Below are 18676 nucleotides of genomic sequence, written 5' to 3' on the forward strand. Positions count from 1 at the left end.
TGGCTCCGGCTGATCGTACACCCTGCATCCTCCTTTACTTATTTTGAAAACCATTTGAAAATCATTTTGAAAATCCTTTCCTTGATTTGAGACTGGAGTTTCACGAGTGTTCCTCCAATTCACTCAAACCAAGGTTCTGATACCAACTTGTAACACCCATAAAAATCAAGCCAATTTAAAACTTTTAAAAACATTTCAAACCATTAAAAATCATTACAACTTTGTTTTCAAAATGTATAAAATCAGAGTCACCCAGAAACCTAAACAAATCATGAGGAGTTGTACGATCATGCCTTCGCCTTGCCGCGATCCCCTGATGTACCTGAAACAATAAACTGAAACTGTAAGCCCGAAAGCTTAGTGAGTTCCCCCAAAATACCCATACCCATAACAATACACATATAATCATAAACATAATACTATGGGTCCAGTCAACCATCGGATTGGAATACCCCAGGCCCTCAACCATCCGGTTGGAATGCCAACATACTATGGGTCCAATCATCCTCGGGATGGAATAACCCAGGCCCACAACCAACAGGTTGGAATCCCCACATACTATGAGTGCAGTCATCCTCGGGATGGAATACTCACGGCCCATAACCAACAGGTTGGAATGCCCAGGTCTATTGGCTTTCTCACAAAGCAGATAAGCCTCAACCGCCAAACAAACATGTGCACATATAACAGATAACCACATAACAGTCTATAGACAACAACTGATCTAAGGGATCGTACCACATACCACATAATATTATCCTACCCTCTAGGAAACTGAACTAACAGGTCATGCCACATGTCACATAATTTCATCCTACCCTCTAGGATACCGATCTAACAAATCATACCAACATAACATAACCAATAACAATTCAAAGGGTCGGCTTTGGTGCCTTAGACCCTTGAGTATAGTGAGGATAACTCACCTCACAATGTCGCACTGAAAATGATAGGCTCAACTCTCGAATCACCAACACGAACTCCACCACCTATAGTTACCATAAAACCCTTTTTCCATAAATTTCCAAATTACCAAAATGCCTCCAGAGGTCAACTGGTCAACCCTTGGTTAAAGTCAAAGTCCACAGTCAAAGTCAATAGTCCATGTTGACCCGACTCATCGAGTGTAGCTCATCGACTCGTCGCGTCCTTCCTGAACTCGAGAAGTCGTGAAATCCTTGGTTGACTCGTCGAGTTCCCCTATAACTCGCTGAGTTCATTCGTGTCCAAATGTTGGAAAAAACCCTAGGCTACTCGTCGAGTAATTCGACTGACTCGCCGAGCCCAAGGAAAACTTCATCGGACTCGCCGAGTTCTTCATCAACTCGTCGAGTTCATGACCATCTTCATATGACTCGCCGAGTCGACCTTGCGACTCGCCGAGTCCCTTCAATCCTTCATCCATACTGTTGGGTTTAAGTGTTGCGTCTTTGGGCTCGGTTAATAGTCCATTTAGTTTACCCGGTTTGGGCCTGTCCAACTATGGATTATTATTAGGGTTAGCGTATATATATTGCATGCATGTATAGCTTTCAGGTTATCATTCTCATTAATTGTTTATGCATTGTAACCCTAACACACCTCTACAGTCGAAGTTCTTCATCGAGCTCTTCTGAGGTGTGAGTTATTAATCATTCGACATCATTTGATCCATTACTATGTTCTTTACTTGATTAATATTGTTTTTCTGTTTGGAATCTATCGATCTATAGCGAAATATTCTCATCTATTGGTATCAGAGCAGGAGACTGTGTAATGCATACGCATCTCTTCTGTTTGAAGAATACTTTAGGGTTTCCGCTTTTATCAATATATAGAAGCTGTCCTCTTCTTGTTGACGGTATCTCTTGTGTATGATAAAACCCTAAGTTCAACTTTACAAGTCTGATTCTAACAGAAAAAGTTCATCATGTCTCACGATGACTCTCAAATCAATCCGATCAACATCTCCAACTATATAGGATCAACTACAAGGATTCCCATTCTTTATACTCAATATTATGAAGTATGGGTGCATCACTTCGAAGACTATGTCGTAGGATCTGAAGACGATGGCTACCAAATCTGGGAAGCGATAACATTGGGTCCGTTTGTTTACTCTGGAACAAACAGAACGATCAAGACTCAAAAAGAGTATAACCAGCTCTTGGCGGACGTAGATAAGATCCCTCAAGACGAAAAAGACAAGGTGTTATGCAACGTTAAAGCCATGAGGATGATCAGATTCGCATTGTAATCCGATACTTTTCGTCTGGTAAGTTCCTGCATAATAGCTAAAGAAATATGGGATTGGTTGAAGGAATTATATTCAACTGATGAAGATCTAGAGCAATCGATCCACACCCTTTTCCTCTCTGAGTTTGGTGCTTTCGAACAAAAACCTGAAGAGAAGCTCGTTCAGACATTCGTTCGTTTCAACGATCTGCTCAGCAAGATGATTAAGCACGGCATTGAAAGGAAGGTGATTGAACAAAAGGTTACCTTCATGAATGGATTAAGGCCCGAATGGATGGCAGTGGTCTCGACTGTGAAGGCTCATGAGCAATTTAAATCATATTCACTGGCCAAACTGATGGGTATACTCAAATCTCATGAAAGCGTGGTGACAAAGGAAGCGAAGGTAGTTTCGGGTGTGGGTTCACTGGCCCTTGTTTCTAAGACCAAGAATGTAGCAGACGAAGAGGAGGAATCTGATATGTCAGAGTGTGATCTGTCCAATGAAGAATATGCTATGATGGTTACAAACCCAAAGAAGTTTGCTCGCAGAAAGTTCCCGGTCAACAAGAATCGAAACTGGAAGGCAAGCTATAGTTCTGTAAAGGTGAAAGAAGAAACGAAGAACACCACTCAAAAGGACGACGAAAAGAAGGAGAGTAAGTTTGTGGGAGACTCTGGGTACGATTGCAACTACTGTCATGGCAAGAACCACTTTGCCAATGATTGCATGCTAAGGAAGATGGCTGAGAAGAAGGATGGTGAAGATGACGAAGCTTACTACATGAGAAAGCTGGAGGAGATAAAGAAGAAGAAAGCAACTAACGTTTCTATGAATGATTTAATTGTGCAGGAAAATATTGTTGATGATGAATTTGGTGGAGTAGAAGTCTGGTCAACAGACTCCGAGGATGAAGAGGTACGCAGACCCTCGCATGGAAGAGCTTATGTGTCGAGAGAAGGAGTTACTGAGTCGGCTGGTAGATGCTTAATGGTAACAACCGAAAGTAAGCATGAGGAAGCGAAGCTTAAGGAAGACAGATGTTTCGCTGCCAAGCCCATGAGTGAAAAGATCAGCGATTGCGATCAGTTGATCAAGAAGGTACAAACTATCCTATAATCTCATAATGTACCAATAACAAACTACGAAATAGATTTAAATGAATTAAAATTCAAATTTTCTAAATTAAGTGGAAGTCTTATGCAAACTCGCCTAGCTAATTCTAACCTAACTGACCAACTCAGCAGGGAGTCTTCCAAGAGTAAGGAGAGAAGAATGTGGATTCAGCAGAAGGAATTAGAGTTAGTTAGAGCTAGGGATGAACTCATTTATGTGCAAAGAGACAATTTGAAAATTTTGAAACAAAGAACTGTTTTCTGTTTGATTGCTAAACGCCTATATACTAATATCACTCAGTTACATTTAGATTGTGAGATAGGTAAAAAGATTCATAAAATGATTTTGCCTTTCCTTGAATTTAAGGAGGACGGAGTCATTGGTGAATGTGAATCTATAATGTCCTCAGATGAGATTTCAGTAACCTACAAATATAGACTCGACAAAATTGAATCTTTCATTGAGTCTAAAGAACATAAATGCATGCTTACGAATTTACTGGACAAAAACGATAAATTAAAAATAAAGATTGAAACTATATAGAAGTTTGACTCATCCAACGCCAAATTTATTTCCGAAAACAAAATAAATTTAGAAACCACTTCTGAATTTGATGAGGAGAGTGAGCTGAGTGAAATCTCTGTAGAAGATGAGGTCGATTGTTCAGAATTTCTTAAGAGCGAACCCGAAGCAGCAAAACCACTCATATCTGAAAATTCGATTGAATACACTCGGATGTCAAAGGATAAGTTGAAGAAACTCAAAGAAAAGGTCGTTGTTTATCAGAAGGTGCAAACTACACCAAACCAAGTGTATTCAGTCACTGGAGTAACTAAGAAACAAACGGTGGAATTGACGTCCTTGGTTGAAAAAGATAATGCTGAAGGTTGCGATGACTACTTCTGGTCTGCTCCCATCGATAATGCAGACGAAACAGTTGGTCTGTCAGAGCAAACCTCATGGAGAGTTAAGGGACGATACATACCCGAACCCCTTAACAAGCCCTCAAGCTTTGATAAACCCGGTACAAGTGGTACAAAAGACATACCAAACGAACCACTGAAAAGCTACCACCGATTCATCAACAACAACCGAAGTTCATGAGAAGAAAACGAAACCTAAGGCCAACATTCACATGACTCAAGAGCAACTTGTTGAACAGAAACGCCAGAGGAACAAAAGATACATGAAGAATATCAATGAGAGAAAGCAGTTTTGGCAATCCCAAAACCCCACTTATGTTCGCTCTGAAAAAGCTTCTAATCTCAAGATAAAAAAGGAAGCACAGGTCAATCACCGCCCGTCAAAAAGTAAGGCGAACCGAACGACCCGTTTCGGTCCTAATTCTAGTTGTCAAAAGAACTGGAAGTCAAGTTTCGGTCCCAACACAAGTGCTTAGAACCGAAAGTCAAGTTTCGGTCCCAAATCCCATCCTCCTCACTCTCAACCAAAGCCCAACTCTGTGAAGGATGTCAAAGGAAAGGGAAAGCTGTACTCAGATCCTGAAGTGCATAATACCAAAAAGTCAGCTAACCCTAGGACTCCAAAGAAAACCTCAACTGTGAAACCAACTAACAAAAACACACTCCCTTTAAAACAAGATAAAATCAGAGTTTACACCATCAAACGAAAACATGAAACCACTTTAATAAAAAGAACATATATGGTTAATCTTGATGTTACAATTCCCTATTCTGTAAAAGACTCACCAGGGCCCAAGAGACTTTGGGTTCCTAAATCTGCTTAATTTTTGCAGGTTATCAGTGACGAGCAGTTTGGCGAAGAATGGTATATTGACAGTGGCTGCTCTCGTCGCATGACAGGAAGGAGGGAAGAGCTTAGGGAGTTTCGGTCCCTTAAGGATGGTGGGTGTGTGAAATACGGAAACAACTCTTACGGCACGATCAAAGGGTATGGAATGATCACCAACGGAGAGTTATCAATAAGAAAAGTAGCCTACATGGAAGGATTGCAGCACAACCTCATCAGTGTTTCTCAACTAGTCGTAGGAACCGGTTTGAAGGTCTCGTTTGACGATGAGGGCTCAGAGATAATTGAAAAGCAAATGAAGAAAGTTCTGTTGAAATATGAGCGTAAAGGGGAGATGTTTCCTCTAAATCTCAACCCTATAAAAGGAAAGCCAACAATATGTTTGCTATCAAAGGCGAACTCAGATGAAAGTTGGTTGTGGCACCGAAGACTATCACATCGGAACTTCAAAGATATTAATAAACTAGTGCTTGGTGATCACGTGCGTGGACTTACTGTTCTCAAATTTGACAAAGAACATCTGTGCGCAGCATGCGAGATGGGCAAGCAAAGCAGAAAGAGTCACCCTTCTCGTATCAATACAAAAATCATCGAACCTCTTGAACTACTGCACATCGACCTATGTGGCCCTTCGGCTATCGAAAGCATCGGTGGTAGTAAGTTTATACTTGTAATTGTGGAAGATTTTTATCGCTTCACCTGGGTTTTCTTTCTTAAACAAAAATCAGAGGAGACTCCCAAGCTAAAGGTTTTCATCAAACAAGTGGAAGTGCAACTCCGAAAGGTGGTAAGAAATATAAGAAGCGATAATGGGCTAGAGTTCAAAAATAAAGACTTTGAAGATTTTTTGGCTGAAAAGGGAGTAACTCACAACTTCTCTGCTCCCTATACTCCAAAACAGAATAGGATCGATTAAAGGTGAAACCGTTCTTTATGTGAAGCGGACCGAACCATGCTCAGCTTCGCTTCTCTTCCACTATACTTCTGGACTAATGCAATTGCTGCTGCATGTTACACTCACAACCGATCCTACCTGAACAAGCGATTTTCCATTACTCCATACGAGATTTTGAATAATCGTAAGCCCAATGTAAAGTTTTTCCACGTGTTCGGTTCAAGATGCTTCATTTTCAACTCCAAAGAGAACCGAAACAAATTTGATGTCAAGGCAAACGAAGGGATCTTTCTCGGCTATTCGCTTACTTCAAAAGCATATAGGGTTCTGAATAAACGCTCGAAGAAGATTGAAGAAACCTACTATGTTACTTTTGACGATAGTTACGTGAAGAAAATGCGAACAACCGAAAGTCCAACGGAGGAAATCTTTCCAGAAACCGGTCAAGTCTGGGTTCCTATTTCCAATCTGTTTGAAGAGTACATGCTGCTGTTTAATGAACCAGAAAAGGAGATCCACTCAGAAGCGAAAGCAGCAGATAACAAAATTGATTCCTTGAAGAAAATCATCGATGAAGCTGCTAAAGTCATGGAAAGCGAAACTCATCAACCAACCAAGAAGCAAACTCAAAGCGAACCCACTGCATCAGGTAATCATCCAGCTACTGATGACCCTCCAAGAGAAAGCACTATACTCCAGGGGGAGGGTTCGTCTACACCAAAAACAAATGAAATGCCTTTCCAGGAGGAGAATCCATCAAAAACCCCCAACCCATGAAGATCCACTTGAGGGGGAGAGCATTGAACCTGACATAGGATTCGGTTCGCCATTTGAGGGGGAGAATGAAAATGCAAATGACGAAGGCGATATGTCAGAACTGGAAGAAGAAGTCAATGCTGAGTTGGATCCTACTTATGATCCAAATTACCCTCCTCTCATAAAATGGAGAAAGGATCATCCTAAAACTCAAATTATCGGTGAATCATCTGAGGGTGTTCTCACACGCTCTCAAATGAAAGCGAAGCAAACTGCTTTATTCTCTCAAGTAGAATTCTGCATGTTTAATTCGTTTGTCTCTAAAGTTGAACCGAAGACGGTGAATACTGCTCTTGATCACTCTGATTGGGTGCAAGCTATGCAAGACGAACTCCATGAGTTTGAACGAAATCGTGTTTGGAGGCTGATTCCCACACCAAAGGATGCATCTGTAGTCGGTTTAAATTAGGTTTTTAGAAATAAGTTGGATAAAAAGGGAAACGTCATTCGCAACAAAGCGAGGCTGGTGGTGAAAGGATATTGTAAGGAAGAAGGAATAGACTATGAAGAGACCTTCACTCCAGTAGCAAGGTTGGAATCTGTAAGAATCTTCTTGGCATATGCTGCACATAAAAACTTCGAAGTTTTCCAAATGGACGTAAAATGCTCTTTCTTGAATGGAGAACTAGAAGAATCGTTATACGTGGAGCAACCACCCGGATTTGTGAACGAGAAGTATCCTGATCACTGCTACATTCTGGATAAAGCAGTCTATGGATTGAAGCAAGCCCCGGGAGCCTGGTATGAAACTCTAACACGTTTTCTCAAAATGTCTAAGTTCAAACAAGGTTCGGTCGACCCAACCTTCTTTCGCGAGAAAGAAGGCGAACACATAATGATTGTTCAAATTTACGTCGATGACATCATCTTCAGCTCCACGAATCCTAGCTTAACAGTTGAATTTAGGAAGTTGATGGAGACTAAATTTGAGATGATCGCAATGGGTCCGATTAACTTTTTCCTTGGATTGAATATATAAGACAGGGACCAGAAGACATCTTCATTAATCAGGAAGCGTACACGAAGACTCTGTTAACGAAGTTCGGCGTGACGGGAGATTCCAAAGTAAAGGTTCCAATGGCATTTGGCACGAAGTTGACTCCATCTCTTGAGAAACCGGTTGTTGATATGACTCTCTATTGTCAGATGATAGGATCTCTAATGTATCTAACGGCTAGTAGACCGGAAATAATGTTTTCTGTCTGCTATTGTGCCAGGTTTCAAGCAAATCGAAGAGAACCTCATATGGTCGCAATGAAAAATATTTTTCGGTATTTGAAGCGAACCTCATCTCTCGGTCTTTGGTATCCTGCAAAATCTGGCTTCTTTGTTCAAGCTTTCTCTGATGCTGATCTTGGTGGATGTGGATTGGACCGAAAGAGCACAACTGGAGGATGCCAGTTCCTTGATGGCAAACTTGTCAGCTGGCAGTCAAAGAAACAAACTTGCGTGTCTCTTTCCACAACCAAAGCTGAGTACATCACTGCAGCATCCTGTACATCACAGGTCATATGGATACAAAGCCAAATTAGAGATTATGGCTTAAGCATGAAGAAAATCCCTCTCTACTGTGACTTTGAAAGTGCGATTCGAATATGTCACAATCCAGTGCAACACTCCAAGACAAAGCATATTGCACTAAGATACCACTTCATCAAGGGCCATGTAGAAGATGGAAATGTTGAAGTTCACTTCGTTCGGTCCTCAGATCAACTAGCTGACATTTTCACTAAGGCCTTACCAGAAGCAAGCTTTAACAAGATACTCCAAGGCTTGGGAATGATGGAAGCTGAGTCAGTACCAAAACCCCTTTCTTCTCACTAAAATTGAACAAGCGAAATAGAGCGAATGCTCGGTCTATTTCGGTTCCAGAATTTTCGGGAACCGAAATGAACCGAACGCTCGGTCTCTTTCGGCTCTTGAATTTTTCGGGAACCGAAATAAACCGAACGCTCGGTCTATTTCGGCTCTTGAATTTTTTGGGAACCGAAATAAACCGAACGCTCGGTCTATTTCGGCTCTAGAATTTTTCAGGAACCGAAATGAACCGAACGCTCGGTCTATTTTGGCTCTAGAATTTTTCCGGAACCAAAATGAACCGAACGCTCGGTCTATTTCGCTTCATCTTTTCTAAAGTATGGTTTCGGTTGTATATTTTTGTAAAACTTTCTTATTCTTTCGAGTGTTTATATTTAGTATTTGTTTTATTTTCTGTTTTTATCATTTTTCAGAAATTCCAAAAATCCAAAAATATTTTCTTTTCTGTTTTTATTATTTTTCAGAAATACCAAAAATCCAAAAATATTTTCTTTTCTGTTTTTATTTATTTTTCGGAAAATCCAAAAACTACAAAAATATTTCTATTTGTTTTTACGTTTTTTTCCTTTTTCTCTTAATTCTCAAAATTAATTCAAGTTCACAGATGTGAAACACCATGACATTGGGGCAGGTATAACATTCTTATCTATGTTCTAGTTAAGAGTCCCTAGAAGCATGATGCTGCATGTAGACCGAAGCCTCCATGACTCTGAGTGAAGCCTTAATGATTCGATAAACACCAATCGTTTCTTCCCAATCAGGCTGTTAAAATCACTCAAGTCACGAGCTACCTTACTTTTCTCATAATGAGTTAAGAGTTTTCTGCTTTGTCATTCTTATATAGCAGAGGTACTTTCGGTTCCTTAAGCACCTCATTATTCTCCATCCTGTTTCGCTCCACATTCGTATCCCTTGAGACTCTCAGGAATTACCACTGAGGTTTATGGTTACACAATTTCTGTGTTGATGATCTAAGTTTCGTTTACCACGAGGTAAGTGAAACCCAAAATCCAACACCTTGAATGAATTGACGGTGAACGCTCTAATGTTCAAGCTATTACTTGTTACCTCACGAAATCTCATTTTATTTTTATTTTTGCGTGATCTTTATGAAATTGTCTAACACCAGGACGTTCCTTCCCATAAGATATAGTTTAATTTTGTTTTGAGATTTCTTACTATTATCCAGTCACTAAATATATTTTCCAACCTACTTGTTCAACAAACCACATCGGTTTCACAAGTACTTCACTCAACTTTCGGTCTTATTTCAAGTATCAATGTTCGGTTGAAGATAAACTACCCACTAAAGCCTATAACTGAAAAGATGCCTTTCAATGTTTCTTTACAAACATTTGATCGTATTTCACGGGAAACCACACAGACACTTCTCAGTCTCTCTTGACTTTGAAGGAAGAGATTCGTGTCTGTGATCATCAGTTTCGTGTCTAAATAGACATCACTTAACTCCCACAAATGTTTTGTTTTATTTCTTTTTCTTTGGCACCCTCTTGCACGAAGATCTTTATGATTTTCCAAAACTCTTCTTTGTGGTACTAATGGAACTTTTCAGATTTGTGCTTTCAGTTCTAACAGATATGGTGGTTCACTTTCTTATGGAGGAGTGATGGTTGCTTACCATGAAGCGAACGAATGAGTCTTGTTTGGGGCTACTTGTATTTTCAAAATTGAAGACGGTTATTGGATAAGCATTTGAATTGGGCGCGTGAATTTGAAACGGTTCCTATACCCACGCCTGCAGACGTATTTCTAGGGATACCAAGCTGTCAAATTTCGCTTTTTCAGGCGACGTTTCAGATATCGTATCATCATCACAGCGGATTTTTTCTCTCTCCTGGCAACGGTATAAAAGAGTGTTTTCACGCCTATTGTACCTCCTTACCTTCTTCAACCACTCTCTTGCAAACAACCATCGATATTCATCTGTTCATCTTCTTCTTCACTACAACAATGGCGGAATCATCCTCTTTCCAAGATCAAACCATGTCATCATCTTTGCTTACGATAAAACCCAATCAGAATCTCATCATCCAACTAGATCCTTTTCTTTACGATTCGTACATGCTTCACATTGTAGAGTGTCTCAAGTATTCTCCATTGTTGATTGCTCTCACACAAGTCGAATCAGTTCCCATGTCCCTTCTATCACCGGTGTATTTCACTGCTTCATATGACAAACACAAGGAACGAATCTTCTTCGATATCTCTAATCAAAAGACCTCTGTTTCCAAGGCATGCTTTTGTTCATTGTTAGGGCTTGTTGCAGATGCCTCCGTCATCTCACCGGATTTCATTACAACGACTCAGTTGTTCTCGATGCTTTATGACACGGGATACACAGACGTTCTAACGACGGTGACAAAATTCAAGAAGTCCTGTTTGCCACCTCAATGGAATGGTCTTCTTACCCTTCTCTACAAGGGGTTAACAGAACGTGTTGCAGGGTCGGATGGGGCAAGTAAAGGATTCCTGACCATTCTTTATGGTCTCTATAACGGCATCAATTTGGATTACGGGTCACTTCTCTGGGCACAACTGGTGCAGAGTCTCAACTCCTCATCCAAATATTCTGAGATCTCCTGCGGTCGTTTTTGGACCTTAGTCACTCGCCGAGCTATTGAAACTTTTCAAATTCCTGTCAGGAAGGATGCTCTGACGTCTTTGATTGCTACTTTTCACACGGTCAAGATTATCGTAACTGGCCCTACCAAGTTCCTGTACATCGATTCAATTCCTGAGTCAATGAGTCGATGTGTCTCGAGTGAAAGTAATGTCATGGAGGATTTCAGGAAGCTGCCTCCTTCGGGTCCACGCCAACTCAATCCTGAGATGCAGAATTCATTGGAGGTTGCTGACAAACCTGCCAAGCGAGGGAAGAAACGGGAGGCTAAGAAAGCCAAAACCGAAGGTCCATCGTCTCCTAAAAAGGGTAAGGCGGATACTGATGCACCTTCGGCTTCCAAAAAGAAGAAGATCAAGAAGATGGCTAACCGACCAAATGCACCGAAGCCTTTTGTTTCCACTGTCGAGGACAATCTAGTCAATGAAGAAGAAGAGGTTGATAACGAAGACTCACCAAGGGGAAATACTCCTCCTCGATCACCAACCCTTGAGGAACAGGTTCATATTCCTACTTCTCCTTCTCCTAAACAAACCTCAATACCAATCTCGGTTGCTCCCCTTCCACCACCCATCTCTTCTCAACCAATTTCTACTACTCCATTACCACCACCACTCTTTTATAAGGCTACCACTACCACAACCACTGGACCTTCGACAAATGTCAACGTATCTGATACGGGGGCACAAACCATTGGTTTTGACACACCTGTTACCATCAAACCTCTCTCACCATCTTCTTCCACAGACTCTGAACCTATTCTGGGAGGTACAGAATTTGACTTTGACTCCACTTACTATAGTCCATATCGCCTATCAAGTGAAAATGAGGAAGAAGCTCTGGTGACAAAGCTACATTTACAAGCTCTTAATGATAAGCTTGACAAGTTAATTGGTTCCTCTGCTACTTACTCTGAAGTTGTCTTGAAAGCTTTTCTTGATACCGCTCTTCAGCAGTATATAGACTCAATAGACAAGTCTATAAAGGTTGTAGATGCCTCAACCTCTAGCTGCCAGAAAGCAACAACAGCAGTCACAAATCTTGTTCGTGAATCGAAGATCTTTTTGGAATCACTCAAAGCCCATGCCGATTCCAATGCTGTTACGGTTAGTGCTTCTGTTGATTCTCTCTCCAAGTCCCTTCAAGAAGAGAAAGCGAAGTTTGATTCTGTTCGCACTGAGTTCAAGGCTGATCATTCTTCTCTTCTCACATCGGTTAACACTCGCCTTGATAAGCTTCAGGCTGACCTGACCATGGAAAACAAGATTAGGGACGAACTTGCTCACAAGACTACACAACTTGAACTTCAGTCAGATCATCTTGCTCAAGCTTAGAAAGAAATTGCCTCACTTCAGACTGAGCGAGCGGTTCTTAAAAGTTATACTGGGGATGTTCTCTCGATCCTCAGTAATCTTGTTAATGCACATGACCCTATTCTTACCCTTACTATCCGGAATCACCTGACAGCTAAACTTCTTCCTGCAATTCAGATCTTAAGTCAAATTCAGGGTGTTCCGGAGCCTGTGGTCACTCCGCAACAAGGGGGAGAAGAAGATCAAAATCCTCCAGTTCCACCCAAAGTTGTTGAAGAAACAGAACCGAAGGTTAATGAAGCTTCGGGCTCTGGCAAGCAGAAAAAAGTGAAGGGTGTTGTTGAAAATAGTGATGACGAAGAAGAAGAAACAATTGCTAAGGCTTTATAGAGGAAGAAGAGGGATAAAGAACTCAATGAAAATCTAAGGATAGCCAGAGAGAAAGAAGAGAAAGAGAGAAAGCAGAAAGAAGTTCAAGACGCTCTGATTTGCAAGGAGGCTCTCTTTCCCATTTGGACCAGGGAAAGATTGATCAAAGAAGCAATTGAGTCTCCTAGCACTGACTGGCTGGAACCTGTTGCCTCGTTTGAATGCGAGAACACAAGGGATTCTCAATTTGACATGCCCATCACCTGTAGGGCATTCGTGTTCCACTGTTTTGATTCAACGGTTGAAGTCCCTTCTCCTCACCCACAGGTTGATCAAGATCTGGTCGACTATTATCTTGAATTTGCCCAACCCCAATACTTGACATGGAGTGCTCAGAAAATAACCTCTGTCAAGGTACTGAAACCGACTATTGATGGGAAATTTATCAATGTGAAGTTCAGGGTGACCCGAGGTTCTGATAACTCGGTTCATATGATTCCGTTAGCTGATCTTCCAAACCTGAACCCACATGATTGGATTCTGTTGTTCAATATTTTGCTTACTAATCAAGAGCGGTATGGGCCGATCCTCAATCACATTAAAACAATGTTGGCTTCCTACATCCATGAAGTTGCTAAGATGGATCAGGAGATTGCAAGCGTTTTGAGAAAGAGACCTGTTGTAAAGCCTATCGGGAAGCCAAGTGATCTAAATAAGATGAAAATGGGCATGATAGATCCGGTTCATCACACTGTTATGTTCACTAGAAGCGAAGGTGAAAAATTCATTTTCACTCTTGTTGACAAACACCTATTCTCCACTTCCTGTTTGGAGCACGTACTTGACATAACTCATAGGTGTAAACAGAACATTGATTCGGATAAGAAGAACTTCTCTGACATGCTTCGGTGGTATATAGCATTTCGTCACACTCTTTTGGTCGTTATACCGAATGTGTTCAAGACAGTGAAGAAGTCTACAGTTGCTCAACCGAATTGATCTCTCGCCTCTATTGACGCAAAGGGGGAGATTGTTGGGTTTAAGTGTTGCGTCTTTGGGCTCGGTTAATAGTCCATTTAGTTTACCTGGTTTGGGCCTGTCCAACCGTGGATTATTATTAGGGTTAGCGTATATATATTGCATGCATGTATAGCTTTCAGGTTATCGTTCTCATTAATTGTTTATGCATTGTAACCCTAACACACCTCTATAGTTGAAGTTCTTCATCGAGCTCTTCTAACGTGTGAGTTATTAATCATTCGACATCATTTGATCCATTCTTGTGTTCTTTACTTGATTAATATTGTTTTTCTGTTTAGAATCTATCGATCTATAGCGAAATATTCTCATCTTATACAGATGCTTTTTAAGCCATGCTAAGGCTCCATATTGTAGATCCAGCTTCCCAAGGCATGTTTATCATGTAAAGTTGCAAACTTTACGTGCATGCAAGGTGGTAATGACCTAAAACAAGCTAAAGAAGGAGTTCTAGGAAAAAGAGCTTCACCAACATGATGAAGGCTGAGACTTTATGATGATAAGGGCCAAGACGAGCCTAGATCTGAAGTTGCAACTTCAGATCTTGGTTCATCACTCGAAATGAAACACCAAATGCCCAAAATGGTCCCAAAACTCAAAATAGAAAGGGGGTTTAACTAGAAGAAGCTCAAGGTGATGACTTGATACCTCCAAATGGTGATAAACTGAGGTAGACTTCAGATCCCCAGTTGTTCCTTGTTCAAAGCTTCTTGGTCTTCAAACCTTTCCTCACCAAAATCCCTCTTCCAAGCTAAGAAGCACACCAATATAGAGAACAACACGAATTAGGGTTTGTGAAGTCGAGGGGAGCAGTAAGAGAGGCTGAGGGGGATAAGTGATCCTTAAATAGGGTGCAAAACCCCGAAATTTAGGATTTCATCTGCCAGCTCCTACTCGTCGAGTCCTTTGTTGGCTTAGATATGGAAATGCGACTAAGTGACCAACTAACAATGAGATAACCGGAATATAATATATGAACCACAAAACCATTCAACAAGCAGGTGTCAACCGAATTTAACATATTGTGGCTTGGTCTCTTTTAAAAATATCTTCTACAATGAGCCCAGCAAAACTAAAACAAAACCAGTTGTTGAACACCAAAATTAAGCAACCAATGTGGAATTGGTACACGCTTTACACCTTTGTTTCTTAGTCTCACATTGCCTATGAAACATATACTTATGAGCTTTAATCTATATGATAGGCACCTTCCAAATTTTCTATTTTCAGTCTATAATAATTCTAGATGGTTGACAATTCCCAAAAATTGTATTATCCACTAAGACCCCATTTTTATGGCTCAAGACCCTTCCTAAGGTCTGAAAGGATGGCTTAATGGGTCAAGAACATGACATGATCAAGAATCACCATTTTGGGACCAAAAAGTGACTTAAAAGAGTAAGAATGTAACATCCCAACAATACAACCCAAAAATTTTGTTTTAATATTACTAAAAACCAACAATATCAAATATCAAAAGATAAAACCATGAATCATGTATCACAAAGTGTCATAATAAATTTTATCAAATCGAAACTAGAGTCAAGATCATATCAAAACATCAGAGTCTAACTCTCAGGCTATAACTGTGGTGTGTGCCATGCCATCATCCCGAGCCCTTCCCTTTGCTAGCTGAAGTACCTGAAACCAAAACTGAAACTCTAAGCACGAAGCTTAGTGAGCTCCCCCAAACTACCACATACCATACTAATACATATAAAGCACATACTGGGCCTTTCCCACTGCATCAGACCGAAGTCCGGAACTAACTAGGGCCTCGCCCACTGCATCAGTCCGAAGTCCGAAAACTGCATCGGACCGAAGTCTAGAACTAAGCAGGGCCTTTCCCTCTGCATCGGACCGAAGTCTGGAAACTGCATCGGACCGAAGTCCGGAACTAACCAGGGCCTTGCCCTCTGCATCGGACCGAAGTCCGGAAACTGACTGAACATAGCATATCATAATCATAACTACTAGCATAAACACATATACTGCATACTGCATCGGACCGAAGTCCAGAATACATAACATAAAGACATGCTTGAATCACAAAGACCTCAAGCACACTGAACTACTGCATCAGACCGAAGTCCGGAACTACTGCTAACTAAACGGGTGGGCATTGTGGCCGTAGACCCGTTCCTACTGGAAGGAAAACTCACCTCTTAATGCTGGCTGCTGAGATGCTAAATCTAAAACTGTTTGACTGCTGCTCCGGAACTCCCCAGCTACAAATCCCATGAACACTAGATCAGATACTGATAACTGCCCTCATGGGCCACCAACTCCCCGAGTCCCTGTCATCCTTTCTAATCCTCTACCCGCTTCTACTCGTCGAGTTTAGCAAAGGCTCGACGAGTTCGTCTTCGATACTAACATCTAGTTCATCTTCATCTGACTCGCCGAGTTGTATGAACAACTCGTCGAGTCCTCCTTCATCCTATCAGGCACGACTCGCCGAGTTGTATGAACAACTCGTCGAGTCCCTCCAAACTAGATCTGATCCCTAACTCACCGAGTCCCTTATCCACTCACTGATTCCACCTTAAACTCTCAAATAGGGAAAATTGGGGACTCGCCTCTCGACTCGCCGAATCTGAAGAATGACTCGCCGAGTCCCATGCATGTCATTACTAAACAGTCGATTCTACTCGAATCCAGTGCATTCCATTCATAGATCTGGGCCCATAGGGCTGGTTTTTCACGTAAAATTTCTAACTTTACGTGCATGCATGCTAATATGAAGCTCAAATACCCAAAATAAGCTAAAGGAAGAGAACTAAGCTTGGAATGGAAACTTGGCTCAATAAAGGTGGCAACCTTGAGCTTAAGAGGCTCTGGAAAGCTTAGATCTGAAGTCCATTCATCATATTAACTCTTAATTCGACCTTAAGGTCTAGAAAGGGCTCAAAATCAACAAGAGCAAACTTCTCAAGAGATCTAATTGATAACAAGCAAAGATTCAAGCTTGATACCTCAAAGGGGACTGAAATGCAACCAGAAGTCTGGATCTACTTGCTCCCCTTGAATACTTCTCTTCTATCTTCTTTCCCAAATCCCCAAGATGCACTAAAACCTTCACAAGTGAGAAAAAGCTCCAAAAATGCTTAAGAACGGCTAGGGTTTCTTATGGGACTCTTTGTAGGTGAGGGAGGCTGGTCTTGGGACACATAAGATGTTTAAATAGGGTGCAAACCCTTGAAATTAGGGTTTCATCCAGACTGGCAGACTCGACGAGTCCAGGAATATGGACTCGTCGAGTCGCCAACTTAAATCGCGTGCAAACCCCGCTTCTACTCAACGAGTCGGGCTACTGACTCGTCGAGTACCCCTTAATAAATGAAAATTACTTTATTTAAATCACATACCAGAAATGGGGCGTTACAACTCTCCCCCACTTATCTTAGACTTCGACCTCGAAGTCTGCTGCTGCTGAATCTATAAATATCTCTGGGTAATGCTCCCTCATTTCCTCCTCGGCCTCCCACGTCCATTCTGAACCCTTCCGGTGCTGCCACTGCACCTTCACTAGCTGGACTACCTTGTTCGTAAGGGTCTTCGTTTTCTGATCCAAGATCGCAACGGGCCTCTCAATATAATTCAGGCTGCTATCAACCTGAATATCCTCCAAGGGTACAACTGCTGACTCGTCCGCCAAACACTTCCTAAACTGAGAAACATGGAGAGTGTTGTGGATCTGGCTAAGCTCTGCTGGAAGATTCAACCGATAAGCAACCCGACCCACCCGGGCCAAAACCCTACACGGACCAATGAACCTGGGGCCCAACTTGCCCCTCCTCCGGAACTTGATAACACCCTTCCAGGGTGATACCTTCAGGAGGACCATATCGCCCACCTGAAACTCCAAATCTGAACGCCTCCTGTTGCCGTAACTCTTCTGCCGACTATACGCAGTCTGCAGTCTGCTACGGATCTGGTAGATCAACTCTGTGGTCTTGAGTACCACCTCTGTACTCCCCATAACTAACCACCTCCCCTGCCACTGCGAAGGACCTACCTTTCACGCTATCCATTACTCCAGCCATTTAAATTAAATTTCATCCTCGAATTCATTCCTTACCATTCCTTACATGATAACTACTCCAGGTTCCTACTAGAGCAACATAATTCACAGATCCACTTATCCCTGCGATTCACTTATACTTGGCCATAACTCAGATAATCGTGCTGTAAGTGACTTAGCATAACCCAAGCTATCTGTGACTCTAACCGCACATAAAATCCCAAAATACCATTACTGCTGGAGACCCAAAATTGTCTAAAACACTGAACTGCCTGAAACACTGAACTGCCTGAAACACTGAACCTGAAACACTGAACTGTTTGACACACTGAACTGCCTGAAACACTGAACTGCCTGAAACAGCATGTTGCTGCATGGCTGCTTTCCAAAGTCTAACGAGACCCTCCTGGTCTTAATTCATTCGTCAGTCATCAGAAATACCGGGTTTCGGCCCGGCTGCGGAGCCAAAGGACTCCCACTTAGCCGCCTCACACGTCTTCTGAACGAATTCCTTCTCTAGAACTTGTTACCACTAGTTACCATGCCCCTGAGGCTCTAATAACTTTCTGGTCTAACTGATCGATTCCATACGTCGAATCCTGACGTCACCAAACCCAAGGCTAAAAGTGATTGCTACATGACCATTGGTAGCCTCATGTCA

Source organism: Lactuca virosa, chromosome 3, assembly GCF_052849685.1.
Source record: "Lactuca virosa cultivar CGN04683 chromosome 3, Lactuca_virosa_CGN04683_v6, whole genome shotgun sequence".
In the NCBI taxonomy this organism is placed as follows: domain Eukaryota; kingdom Viridiplantae; phylum Streptophyta; class Magnoliopsida; order Asterales; family Asteraceae; genus Lactuca; species Lactuca virosa.